Raw genomic sequence first — 13,953 nt, 5'->3', positions numbered from 1 at the left:
GCTTAGGTGCGACTTTTAGGTGCGACATGTCGCACCTAATACCCTTCCGCACCCAATATGTTAATTTGTAGTAGTGTGAGGCCGAGGTCGAGTTTATGAGGCCGAGAAGAGATCGAGCTCACAAGGCCGAGTGGAGGTCGAGCTCATGAGACCGAGGCCATCGGGCTGATGGCCGTGGATAGCCGAGCTCGGTCTTGGGCCGAGGCTATTGGGCCGGCCCTTGGCCGAGCCGGCCCACGGGCCGATCAATGGCCGGGGCAAGTCTGATCGCTGTTTTGCCTTTGATTGGCCACGATCGGGGTCGGGCCGATAACAGTCATAACTCCTCGAGTCGAGTCATTGTGTTCACGAGTCGATTAACAAATCCTCGTGTCGACCTTGATGCCTCAAGTATGGACTTTACGTTCCACGCAACTCACGAAATCTCAAGTCCCGAATGCCCAATGGGCCGGATAAACGAAGACCACTAAGGCCCACAAGAGTCCGACGAGACAGGCCGCGCACCGCATGCCCTTCCAGGAAAGCACGCGCGCGCCAGCTAGCCACCCGCAGCGCATCGCTCACGGCGCACCGCGCCAGGCAGGCCGCGCACCATGCCAAGATGCGCCAGCGCCGCACGCGCACCGTCCGGAAAGCACGCCAAGTGCGCGCCACGCACCCCGCGCCGCACCTCTTTTCGAGGAGAGTGCGCCCCTCCTTGAAGGGAGCACGCCCCCAGTCCCACATGGACGACAAACACACCTCTTAAGGGCCTCCAACTACTATAAATATCCCCTCTCATTGAGGGGGAAGCCATCCTATTCAATCCCATTCATTCTCAAGAAACTTGAGCCTTCTCTCTGCTTCTCTGGATGCCATCCTTGGCCTGAAGAGGATTCTCCTCGATTTCTCGTTCTCAGAGATTCTGAAGCGCTCCCGAGGACTCCCGAGCACCGCCTCTCTCGATCGAATGACTAATCCCAAGCCTACGAGTGCTCCTGCGGTTTTCGACTGAAATTCGCCTACGCGTCTAGCACACTTGATGCGTCCACCATTTCTGACAAGAAATCGCCTACGCGTCCTACATTTCCGACTGGAAGTCGCCTACGCGTCCAGAATCTCCTCCACAAAGAGGAACTCTTGACTTAGAGTCTCCCATGTCTCCAAAAGACAGAAAACACACATTCTCTCTCGGGGCACTCAATCCCAGAGTTCTGAGACGACGCCGAGGACTCCTCCGCGCTCCGTCTCCTCTGTCGAGCACACCCTCTAGGCTCTGCGCCTCACACTGCGTTACATACACCTTGAACTATGTTCTGACCTGATCCCACACATGGGTACGTAGGCAGCCTACACAAAAGGCACGGTCACTCCTCCTCATCACCCCTTCTCTCCTCTGAGAAGCGCGTTGATAGGAGAAAACCCAGCTCGAGACTTTCGAGTTCACACCTTTGGCTCAGGTATGGCCACTTGGTCCGGCCTTGGGTCGAACTGCCCGAAGCTTTCAATAGTTGTTCATTTCTGTGCGACAAAATTTTGGCGCTAGAAGGATGGGACTTCCCGACTTGTTCAGCCCAAAATCCCTTCTGTCCATCTTCTTCTTTTCTTATGAAAACTTGACTTTCTCGGACTCGAGAAAAGATCAGTAGTCAACCGCCCATACGTTCTGAGGGCACCAACAACCCTGATAATGCTATTGGGACCAAAAAATATTTCTTGCCCAAGCGCATGGTGATGAAGAATCGCTCCCTGAAGAGAGCTCGACCCCCTCACCATCTCCATCTCCACATAACAGGGACGACCGCATCATGGAGTTGGAGGAGAATATCCGCTAACTAAAGGCGAAGAATGCGAGGTACCACATCCAACTGGCTGCAAAACAACCTATGCATAACCCAGTGATTCCCAATGGGGATCCCGAGAACCTCAATGAGGGAAGTCTCAACCGCGACCCAGATTACGAGGGTGCTGATGGTTCGAAGGACACCGAGACTTCTCTCACAAAGGATGGGGAACTCCCCGCTGTGAATGAAGCCGGTCCTTTGGATCCTTCACCTAACACGGGGAATGCACATGCAGCCTCCCAAGAAGGGAGCTCCCGATGTTCGGTCCATGACCGACTTGGTCAAAGGGAGAATGTTACGCAAAGTCAGGACATGCGAAGAACGCACCGTCTTAGATGAAGCCTGCGCCTCCGTGCAGCAAGCTCGGATCTTAGGGTTCATCTTACTGCCCTACGCAACAAACGTGGCGACGACCTAAGAGAGCGACTAAGCTCTCGGCCAAACATCCCCCCGGCAGCCGCATCTAACGGGAACCGCCGTACGGGTCAAGGGTCTAATGAGATGCGGCAGGTGACTCCTCCGGAACAGGGAGTTACTCCAACTACCGGTCTCGATGTGGTCACTATGATCCACGATCTTCGAAATGAGATACGAGATCTCTGAGAATATGGAGTAGGCAGAAGCGCCTATGGGGTCGTTGAGGAGAATTCCTGGCACGCTTCGCTACATCTATGGTCCAAAAGAAGACCAAGATGTACATGTGGTGAATCAGGCAGGAGAGAGGCGAGTCTCTTAGACGATACCTCGCCCGATTCACTGAAGAATCGAATAAGGTCGACCGCTTTGACGACAAAGACGCAATCACTGCCATCATTGAAGGCTTGCGCACAAGTGACTTCAACAAGTCCGTCATCGGCCGTGTCCCTTCTACCATGGCCGAGTTAATGACTCGACCTAAGACCTTCATGGGAGTCGAAGATTACCTCGATGGCCGCAAGGGCAATAATCAAAGCTCTCACCACCAAGATGAACCTAGCAACGAGCAAGGCAACTCCCGTAAAAGGCGAAACAGAGGGGGTCCGATTTCTAATAGCCTACCTCCGATGCCCCAAAAGCCGCGACTTGCGGAACACTTTAAAGGGTATTCGTCGTTCACACCGTTGAACACGACTTCATATCAAATCCTGGCTTTGGCGCGTGACAAGTTCATCGCTCCGGCTCCAATGACAAAAAGACCCCGCGACTCACGACCGGTCTAGATATTGCGAGTTCCATCAGGAATACGGTCACTTGACCTCCGAGTGCCACAATTTCAAAAGGCAAATCGAGGCTCTGATACAACGGGGTGAGCTAAAAGAGTTCGTGTTGCGCATGATTAGCATTGCGGGCCCCACCTCAAGCAGACCACAGTCTAGCAAAGGAGGAGGAGCAACTCCTACTGCCGACCGAGCCACAGCAACTGATGTCGCCAATCCACAGCTCCACATTGTAACCACCATACTGGGTGGTCCGCAAGATGGAGATTCAGCCCGACAACGGAAAAAATTCCTAAGGGTCGTGGCTCAAGAAGACGTTGCTATGTACCTCAACCTTACGTATGAAGAACCTCCGTCCGTGCCTCACGAGATGATGTACTTCACCAACGAAGATGCCAAGCGAGTTGTGCATCCGCACAATTACGCGATAGTGCTCAAAGCCCAAGTGGCTAATAACCTGGTGAAAAGGGTTCTCATTGACAACGGGAGTGTTGCCGACATTATTTTCAAGACCACCCTAGAGCGCATGAAGCTCGGGGGGCTACGCCTAACTCTGACCCAAACACCCTTATTTGGGTTCATTGGGAAGAGAGTCATGACCGAAGGCATCATTGATCTGCTGGTTACCTTTGGAACTCCCGGAGGCATTGAAGTCGTTCACATGGTCCCATTCCTATTGGTTGATCAAGAGTCGCCCTACAATGTAATCATTGGGCGACCCACGCTTACCGATTGAGGGCCATTACCTCAACATATAACCTACTGGTGAAGTTCCCTACCGAGGAGGGAATCAGTATCATGGCTGGAGATCAATCCCAAGCCAGAATATGCTACATCCAAGGAATTGATGGTAAAAACGCTAGAAATACGGTCAACACGATCTCCCAACTTAGAGATAGGGTCGATTCGACCAAGGTCCTCCGCGAAGTCCACGAAGACACCTGCATGACACCCAAGTGTAAGGTGTTGGTGTTGGAATCGATCTAGGGTTTGAGAAAATAATTAACGCTTCGGTAAGCGGCGGAATTTTAAATATTTTCTTTTACAAGTAAAACAGTTTTTACTAACCTAGACAAGTGCAAGTACATGTAATTAAAAACCAATATAAGCTAGAAGTTTACTAACCTTTCTTGAAGCTTGAACTTTGAAGAAGCTTGTGGAAAGTTTGCAACGCTCGTCTCCCCTCGCAGCATGTCTCTCTTTCTTTCCTCGGCACCTCGAGCAACCACGAAAGTTTCTATCACTAAATCACTCGAAAAGAAGGAATCAGTGAGTGGGCACTTTTAAACGCTACGACTTAAGAACGAGTCTCGAAGTCGCAGAGCTAAACACTAGGTCGAGTGAGGACCTAGGTGCCAAGACAAGAAAAATCGAAAATATAAACTAGAGAGAGAGAGAGGAAGGGGCGGCCAAGTCTAGAGAGAGAAGCTCTCAATCTCTAAAACTTTGGAATAATGAAATGTGTGGAATGAGGCTCCTATTTATAGGAGAGGTCTCACCTTCAATAAGGTAGTTTCCTCTTCCATAGAATATCACATATTCATGAGCAAATATTGCCCATTTCCCTCTTATTCCACACGGCCAAGGCAGCCTTCTAGAAGGCTTGGATTTGTTTCCTTTTATGTGCCTTGCCTTGCCTTTTTCTTACTTGGCCGAAATTCTTAAGCATCCTTATGCAAATTTGTTTCCTCTTTTTCTTTTGGCAAGTATCTATATACATTTATGCACAAAATAAACTCTCTTTCTTTGGGTATTATGGGCGCCCAACATGTCTCTAGAAGGAGCTTCTAGAAGCTTCTTCATTTGTTCATAACAACATGAGAAAAGCCCATTAAGAATTTTCAATAAAATTCTTATGAAACGAAATTAATTCACAAGGCCCAATTAATCATATTATGGCCGAGTGACATTAAGTCATCAAATGAACTTGTCAAAATTTATTGACATCCATTTCATCCTTATGTCTCAAAAGACAAAAATACCCTTTCGACAATTTTCGTTCTTGTTTTGACTTAGCTTCCAGTTTAACTATTCCTATCGATGTGATTCGTGACAGTGACCTCATGGACCCAAATGAACAAAGCTTGAGCTAAACACTTGGACTCAAAAGTTCACAAACCTTTTCCAAGTTTAGCTTAATGCCAACTGACTCCACTAAAGAGCTGACATTGAAAATCTCTCGGTTCAAATGAATTTATTTTCTACTCAAGAATTCACCTAATTATAATGAGCGGATCCACTGAATATTATCTATGCTACCCTTCATGAATGTCATCAGCTAGTCGGGATTTACTAAATTACCATTTTACCCTTCTAGCTGTTATTTCCTCAACTCCTTTGTCGCTTGTGAATAAGTTAGAAACAATGTATTGACGAGGAGCTAACAAGTCACATTGTTTCATCCAAAAGAGTCAGGACTCAATTTGGACACTGGCCAGTTCATTTATTCACACTCCAAGGAACAAAGCATGAGGTGACATACATTGCATTTCAGCAATCTTGTACATGAATTCCATATCTATGAGAACTTCACAAAGTTACTCATGACATACTCACAACTTAGTATTTCACCAATAGGCCCTGTTCGGAATGACATAGTGAGTCCGAACTCTGACTTTCTCAAATGAGAATACTAAGGTGTGAAATGGCATGTCTCATTTCAGGATTAAGGTAAGCATGATGCAATTCATACATAGTGACTTCGAGACATAAGAGGTTAAATGGTTTGTTCTTATATTGTCTCTAGAAGTGCACTGGTCAATTCAGTACCTTCGGAAGATACCTAGAAGAACTATAGAGTCCCCAACTCTCAATGCCTCATAACTAGACATCATAGATTCTTCTAACAATCATACTGAGGTCAATAGTCCTTTGACCCTAAGATTGCGAATATATCGTTTTAAGAAAACTACGAAGAGTTTGTTCATGCAAATCTACATTTGTCTCTTCGTAAGTTGTTAAGTTTGTTTATGGACTAAAAGACTAAGGTTTTATCATAAAGCTTCAAACAAAGAAAGAATGAATGAACGTTTCAACTTTATTAATGAATAAGCAATTACAAGCAAGAGTCTTCGTAAGACTATATGACATCAAATGTACATCAATAGACACTTCTACTCTTCTTGTGGGCACCATTGACAACAAACTCCCACTTGACTCAAAGAAGATGTGAGTAGTCCTACATGCCTAATCCCTCTCGAAGTTGGTCGAAGACCTGGTTCGCTAGGGGCCTTGTGTTGTCAATGGTGCCCACAAGAAGAGTAGTAGTGTCTATTTATGTACATTTGATGTCATATAGTCTTACGAAGACTCTTGCTTGTAATTGCTTATTCATTAATAAAGTTGAAACGTTCATTCATTCTTTCTTTGTTTGAAGCTTTATGATAAAACCTTAGTCTTTTAGTCCATAAACAAACTTAACAACTTACGAAGAGACAAATGTAGATTTGCATGAACAAACTCTTCGTAGTTTGCTTAAAACGATATATTCGCAATCTTAGGGTCAAAGGACTATTGACCTCAGTATGATTGTTAGAAGAATCTATGATGTCTGGTTATGAGGCATTGAGAGTTGGGGACTCTATAGTTCTTCTAGGTATCTTCCGAAGGTACTGAATTGACCAGTGCACTTCTAGAGACAATATAAGAACAAACCATTTAACCTCTTATGTCTCGAAGTCACTATGTATGAATTGCATCATGCTTACCTTAATCCTGAAATGAGACATGCCATTTCACACCTTAGTATCCTCATTTGAGAAAGTCAAAGTTCGGACTCACTATGTGATTCCGAACAAGGCCTATTGGTGAGGTACTAAGTTGTGAGTCTGTCATGAGTAACTTTGTGAAGTTCTCATAGATATGGAATTCATGTACAAGATTGCTGAAATGCAATGTATGTCACCTCATGCTTTGTTCCTTGGAGTGTGAATAAATGAACTGGCCAGTGTCCAAATTGAGTCCTGACTCTTTTGGATGAAACAATGTGACTTGTTAGCTCCTCGTCAATACATTGTTTCTAACTTATTCACAAGCGACAAAGGAGTTGAGGAAATAACAGCTAGAAGGGTAAAATGGTAATTTAGTAAATCCCGACTAGCTGATGACATTCATGAAGGGTAAACATAGATAATATTCAGTGGATCCGCTCATCATAATTAGGTCGAATTCTTGAGTAGAAAATAAATTCATTTGAACCGAGAGATTTTCAGTGTCAGCTCTTTAGTGGAGTCAGTTGGCATTAAGCTAAACTTGGAAAAGGTTTGTGAACTTTTGAGTCCAAGTGTTTAGCTAAAGCTTTGTTCATTTGGGTCCATGAGGTCACTGTCACGAATCACATCGATAGGAATAGTTAAACTGGAAGCTAAGTCAAAACAAGAACGAAAATAGTGAAAAGGGTATTTTTGTCTTTTGAGACAAACGATGAAATGAATGTCAATAAATTTTTGACAAGGTCATTTTATGACATGTTTCACTCAGCCATGACTTGATCATTGGGCCTTGTGAATTAATTTCATTTCGTAAGAATTTTATTGAAAATTCTTAATGGGCTTTTCTCATGTTGTCATGAATAAATGAAGAAGCTTCTAGAAGCTCCTTCTAGATGAGAGATGGGCGCCCAAAATACCCAAGAGAAAGAGAATATTTTGTGCATAAATGTATCAAGATACTTGCCAAAAGAAAAAGAGGAAACAAATTTGCATATGGATGCACATGGGAATCGGCCAAGCAAGGAATGGAACAAAAAGGGAAACAAATCCAAGGGCTTCTAGAAGCCTATTTGGCCGAGTGACTCTAAGGGAAGGAGAGCAATATTTGCTCATGAATATGTGATATTCAATGAAAGAGGAAACTACCTTATTGAAGGTAAAACCTCCCCTATAAATAGAGGCCTCATTCCATTCATTCAACATAAGTTAGAGATTGAGAGACTCTCTCTCTAGACATTGTTGGCCGAAAATCCTCTCTCTCTCTCTCTCTAGTTTATTTTCGATTTTTTCTTGTCTTGGCACCTAGGTCCTCACTCGACCTAGTGTTTAGCTCTGCGACTTCGAGACTCGTTCTTAAGTCGTAGCGTTTAAAAGTGCCCACTCACTGATTCCTTCTTTTCGAGTGATTTAGTGATAGAAACTTTCGTGGTTGCTCGAGGTGCCGAGGAAAGGAAGAGAGACGTGCTGCGAGGGGAGACGAGCGTTGCAAACTTTCCAAAAGCTTCTTCAAAGTTCAAGCTTCAAGAAAGGTTAGTAAAGTCTTAGCTCATATTGGTTTTTAATTACATGTACTTGCTTCTTTGTCTAGGTTAGTAAAAACTGTTTTTACTTGTAAAGAAAATTTTTAAAATTCCGCCGCTTCCCGAAGCGTTAATTATTTTCTCAAACCCTAGATCGATTCCAACAAATGGTATCAGAGCTATGGTCAAAGATTAGCATGTACATGTTTTTTAAAATTATGAGCTTGAAAATCGTTTTCGAAAGTTTACTAATTTTGTGACAAGTTAGAATTGTAATCTTAGATTTTTTTTTAATTTATTGCTCATGTCTTTAAATTAAAAAACATGTTGATTTTCTATGATTTTGGGATGTTTTTAAAACACATTAGAATCAGTTCTAAAAGTTTTTAATTTTTTATATTGAAAAACGTGTTTTAAAGGTTTGAGATTTTTCGAGTAATTTTTGTGACTAGTTTTTTTTTTCTTGCTAGTTTCGTTTATTTACTTGAATCGTTTTATGCATGTTGTTATTTCTTTTATTCTATGTTATTACCCTGCTAATAAAACACAAATAAAAGCTTTAAACAACTTCATAAAACGTTCCGTTACACTCGATTCTTTTTCGCACCTAAAAGGACAAAGCTTTAATTTGTTTCTTTTTCTTCGAGCTGGAATGTAAACCCGCATTAAAAGCGGCATAACTCTCTGCTCAGAAATCGAAATTTAATGATTCTTGAATCAAATTAAAGCTCTGTCTGTCCTCTGTCCAATGCCACCGGTTTCGGCTCAAAAGGACATCGGAGCCGCCAGTTATGGCGATTTTACTCCGAGGTGCGCTGCTGTCTGAAACTCCAGTTTTTTTTGAAATCCGGATTTTCAAACCCCACTACCATGAGTTATAGAACTCTAATGAGAAAACTTTCTTGAGCAAAAATGTTTTTCATATGATTATAAACATGATGTGTAAAGATTAAAAGTTTTGATTTTTGAAAGATTAATTGAAATTGAATTTTTACAAAACTAGTTTGAATTTTGAAAAACCGTTTTCACTTTCAAACTTGAAAATATTTTGTCATCCAAATCAAATAAGTTTTCAAAATGTTTTCAAAACTATATCTATATCACATATGTTCAAAATCTATATGCTCTTGAAATTTTGAGTGGGAGGTCTCCTTGTAGACAAGCCGAAAAATAAAAAGATGTGTAATCTCAAACTTTCAAGTGTTCGAGTGAGTTGAAGTTCACACTTCCCTCACGCACTTTCCCGAAATAGAAAATAGGAAAAGATCGAGTATGTACCTTGTGCCTTTATGCACTAATACTGCTCTGAACATGTCGATCTAGGATTCTCTTCTAGTTGTCCGCTCTGTCGCTCTCTAACTAGGAAATTTGTTTCCGAACTTATAAGAGTCGATGAACCAACTCCAAAAACTAAGTGGGAGGGTTATATTCGTTGTTTGTAACCCGCGATCCCCAACACTAGTGAAAGATGCAATAACGTGGGACTAAGAGCCGCTCTTGCGACCCTCACTTAAATGTGAGTACTCCAAGGCGTTATTGCTTCGATCATTGCTCAATGAGCTACGTCCGAGAGTGATGCAATGATGGCAAGGCCTCCCCTTGGGGGATTGTTTTTCAAAGCTGATCTTTTGGACTAAGTGGTTGGTTGCACACTTAGGCTCAATCCCTAGTATCCTCCCTTGAGGCTCTGCGAAAGGATGTGAGTGATCAAACCAATTTAAAAGGTGGCTAGTCAAAATAGATGTATTGACATCTTGGCTTAGCATTAATGATGTGTCATTTACTTATAAATGGAGATTTTTTGCGGCCTTCTCTTGAGGGAGTAAATTATCGTTTGGTTTATAACACCTTTGGATTTTACAAAAGTCTTAATGAAACTTAAATCCTAAACCAAAGACTAATCATAAACTTGTTTCAACTTATATAGGCAATATGTCTCTCAACCATCTCTCAATCTTTCTTTCCTCGATCAAACTCGAAAACGAAAACTACGTAGATTTGAAACGTAACCTCGACATAATACCTACCATTAACAAGCACAAATGGGTACTCACCACCCCGTGTCCTCCTCTGATGAATGATGATTCAACTCAAGAGGACAATGACGCCTTAGCGGCCTGGCTTCGATCCGATGAGATTGTGAGGTGCTATATCTTGGCATCTATGAACAATATGCTGAAAGAGCAACATCGTGACATCAAGACTGCCGCTGACATGCTCTACAATCTCCTTGAGATGTTTGGAGGGCAAAGGCATCAAACAAGGCAACAAGCAGTCCGACAGTTTATGAACTGTCATATGAAGGCTAGGACTCCTGTTAGAGACTTTATGATACTGATCATTAGTTTTCTGAATAGAATGGAAATCCTAGGATCTGAGATTGATGGGAAGAATGTCATAGATATGATCTTAGAAACTCTCCCCGCGTCTCTTGATACCTCCAAGATGAACTACTCCATAAACAAGCTAGAGTACAATGCTACCAAGCTTATGATGGAACTTCACACTGCTGTAGGTCTCACTAAGAGAAAGAGGAATCAAGGAGAGGCACATGCTATTGAGCAAAAAGCCTCCGCCTCTGGAACTAAGAAGAGACTTCATAAGGCCGATGAAAAGAACTGTCCTGCCTATCTCAAAGCAAAGGAACATAGTACTGTACTAGTTACCGAAGCATGCTTAGTAGCTGATAATGTATCAATGTGGATTCTTGACTCCGCTGCTACTAACCATATTTGTTGTTCCTTGAATGGTTTCAAGAAAACCAAAGGCTTAGAGGAAGGCGAGTTCTGTTTCAAATGGGGTGATGGGAGCCTGGTGTCTGCGAAGGCTGTGGGATCCGTGACATTGTCTTTTGAAGACCGTACTATAAACTTGAATAATGTTTATTTTGTTCCTACCTTTGGTAAGAACTTAATATCCGTTGCTCGTCTTCTTGAGCAAGATTATTGTTTAAAGTTCATTAAGAATGGAATTCGTATTTCGTTTCCTAATAATTCTTTTATCACTGATGCATGTATGAAGAATGCTCTTTTTTACATCTATCCCACTCAACCTTCTCTTTTAGACACCGAAATAGATAATGATCTAATTAGGGAGCCAAAGAGGATCAAACTTTCTGAATCCTCCGATCTAACAAAATCAACATACCTCTGGCACTTAAGACTTGGTCATATCAGTCTAGATAGGATTAAGAGACTTGTGAGGGATGGTCCACTCCAAGCCTCTGCAATAGGCTCACTACCTACTTGTGAATCCTGTATAGAAGGAAAAATGACTAAGCGACCTTTCTCCGATAAGGGTCGAAGAGCCACTGAGTTGCTGGAACTAATACATTCTGATGTATGTGGTCCGCTCAGCCAACAGGCACGTGGAGGATACGAATACTTCGTTACCTTCACTGATGATTACTCACGATATGGGTTTTTCTATTTGCTCAAACACAAATCCGAGACCTTTAACGTATTTAAGGTCTTTAGGGCTTTAGTGGAAAAGCAAACTGGCAAAGTGATCAAAACCCTTCGATCCGATCGAGGTGGTGAGTATATGTCTGGAGAGTTCGATGACTTTCTTAAAGAAGAAGGTACCGCTTCTCAGCTTACCGCACCTGGCACACCTCAACAAAACGGAGTGTCAGAGAGAAGAAACCGAACTCTTATGGAGATGGTTAGATCAATGATGAGTTACTCATCACTCCCGCTTCCCTTTTGGGGATATGCCCTCGAAACAGCCGCCTAAATTCTGAACCAAGTTCCGTCCAAGACGGTTCCTGGTACTCCTTATGAACGATGGACTGGCCGTAAAGTGAATCTTGGCCGCATCCGAATTTGGGGTTGCCCTGCACACGTGCTGAGGCAAAAGACTAGCAAGTTGGCTAGTAGGTCAGAATTGTGCCTGTTTGTAGGATATCCGAAGGAAACCAAAGGTTTTACTTTCTATAGTCCCGAGGACGATAAGACTTTCGTTAGCACGAATGCTCGTTTCCTCGAGGAGGACTTTATGAAGGATGCGAAACCTAGAAGCAAAATTGTGCTTGAAGAAAAGTTGGGTGAGGAAGCTTCTACCTCATCTGTAAGAACTGTTCTTACCCCAACTGAAACACAACCTAACTCATCAGAATCTCGTCAAGTAGTACTTCGACGTAGTGGGAGGGCTACTCAAAAGCCTGACAGGTACATGTCTTATGGAGACTCTCTTATAGCCGTCTCCGACATGGATGATCCTGTTTCCTATAGCCAAGCGATGGCTTGTTCTGAATCAAACCTTTGGCTTGACGCCATGAAAGTTGAGATGCACTCGATGTATGTCAACAAAGTCTGGAAACTTGTAGACCTTCCTGAAGGGATTAAACCCGTAGGGTATAAGTGGATATACAAGAAGAAAGGGGGTCCTGATGGGAACGTCGAGACGTTCAAAGCACGACTTATGGCAAAGGGTTATACCCAACAAGAAGGGATTGACTATGAAGAAACCTTCTCGCCAGTCGCGATGCTTAAATCCATCCGCATATTCCTATCCATAGCTGCAGCTCTCGACTATGAGATCTGGCAAATGGATGTCAAGACAGCCTTTCTGAATGGCAATCTTGACGAGCACATTTACATGGCTCAACCAGACGGTTTCGTGGATAAAGGTCAAGAGACCAAGGTTTGTGAGTTGCTTAAGTCCATTTATGGACTAAAGCAAGCATCTAGGTCATGGAATATTAGATTCGATGAAACTGTAAAGAGCTTTGGCTTTGAACAGTCAATAGATGAGCCTTGTGTTTACAAGTTAATACACGAAGGCAAAGTTGTGTTTCTGGTACTATATGTCGATGATATACTACTCATTGGTAATGACGTGGGTAAGTTATCTGAGGTTAAGGTCTGGCTAGCAAAGCAATTCGATATGAAGGATCTAGGAGAAGCCGCGTACATTCTGGGAATCCAAATCTTTCGAGATAGGAAAAACCGGACCCTGTCGCTCTCTCAAGCATCTTATATTGATAAGGTGATGGATCGCTTCTCGATGCAAGACTGCAAGAGGGGTCAAACACCCTTTAGGCATGGAGTTTCACTCTCTAAGGACCAGTCTCCCAAGACTGCACAAGAGATTGAAGACATGAGGAAAATTCCTTACGCCTCTGCCGTAGGAAGCCTCATGTATGCTATGCTTTGCACCCGACCTGATATATGTTTCGCCGTTGGCGTAGTTAGTCGTTTCCAATCCAACCCTGGACCCGAGCACTGGATTGCTGTTAAGCATGTTCTTAAGTATCTTCGAAGAACTAGGAACTTGATGCTTACATACTCAGGTACTGACCTGACTATGACGGGATATACCGACTCCGATTTTCAAGCGGATAAGGATTCCAGGAAATCCACTTCGGGATCTGTGTTCATCCTTAATGGTGGAGCTGTTGTGTGGAGAAGTATTAAGCAATCTTGCATTGCTGACTCCACAATGGAAGCAGAATATGTGGCTGCTTGTGAAGCATCCAAAGAGGCTGTATGGCCTAGAAAGTTCCTTAAGTATTTGGAAATTGTTCCAAACGTCGACGAGCCCATGACCCTTTATTGTGATAATAGTGGGGCTGTCGCTAACTCAAAGGAACCTAGAAGCCATAAGCACTCTAAACATATTGAGAGGAAATACCATTTGATTCGAGAGATCGCGCAACGTGGAGACGTGGAGTGAAGTAGATCTCTGGAAGATCCATTCACCA

Source organism: Urtica dioica, chromosome 8 (assembly GCF_054948205.1).
Source record: "Urtica dioica subsp. dioica isolate 48M chromosome 8, U.dioica_male_clone48M_v1_H2, whole genome shotgun sequence".
Lineage (NCBI taxonomy): Eukaryota > Viridiplantae > Streptophyta > Magnoliopsida > Rosales > Urticaceae > Urtica > Urtica dioica.
The sequence above is the reverse complement of the archived record's forward strand: the minus strand, read 5'-3'. Positions refer to the sequence as shown.